Raw genomic sequence first — 1,019 nt, 5'->3', positions numbered from 1 at the left:
TTCATTTTTTATTTGAATATGTTTTAAACCTTTTTGCAGCAAGGGTTTTCATGTTAATTTTTCTAAAACTTATTCTATCTGTTTGTTGATTATTTTCATTATTTTATTGTGGCCTTTGTATTGAGAACCAAAATATGTGTACAATAGTAATTTTGAATCGAAAATTGGAGTAAAATTTTGTTTGAATGAAAGGAGTTTCTGAAATTTTTGTATAAGAATGGTTTTGTAATGTTACTATATGACATATTTTAATGGAGGATTTTTTGTCAACAGACCAAAGTGAAGGGTAGATGTGATGATCCTCTTCATTAAATTTTACTGTATAGCTATTGTCAGTATTCTGGGATTTTATAAAAGCTCTTCAAAGTGAACTCTCCTATAGTAGTTTTATGGAGAAATGATTTTTTAAGAAGCTAAAATAAAGGATGGCTAACAAGTTTCTAGACAACAATATCTGCTCTCTATTACAAAAAGGCATTTGCAGGAGAGGAACAAATAATGGAATCGAAGAAAGTTGAGGGGTGATCGGGGGACATAAAGGTTCTGTATAATGACAATATTAATAAACACGGCACCAAAGTAAGTTCATTGATATTGGCAAAAATATTTTATAATCATTGCAGAAATACTTGACTGTTGTTTTGCATGGAATACCTTTTTGCCTCAGACATGATTTACCATGGTTTGGTATGCAGCTTATCAGCTATCTTTGTCAGCTTTTTTTTCAGGGGCTAGAGTAAGTTTGAGAGTGATTTAGGAGGGGGTGTACTAGTATTACTAATAAAATTTGAGGATGGTTTTTCTGCTTTTTCATCTTCTTTTTTTTAAGGTTTGGGATAAACTTTTAGCTCAAAGTAATAGAGCACACCCCCTATTTTTATTGTATTAATGCCTTTAGTGCAAGCATTGATTTTTTAAAGGATTTTAAAATAAAATTATAATTTTGGGCATACATATATGAGTTGTTGAGAATGAGAGAGGCTAAGTCAGTGGGTCAAGTGAGTGAGAGAGACAGAGAG

The sequence above is a fragment of the Penaeus monodon genome, chromosome 15 (genome assembly GCF_015228065.2).
Source record: "Penaeus monodon isolate SGIC_2016 chromosome 15, NSTDA_Pmon_1, whole genome shotgun sequence".
Classification (NCBI taxonomy): domain Eukaryota; kingdom Metazoa; phylum Arthropoda; class Malacostraca; order Decapoda; family Penaeidae; genus Penaeus; species Penaeus monodon.
This window is presented reverse-complemented; position numbering follows the sequence as displayed.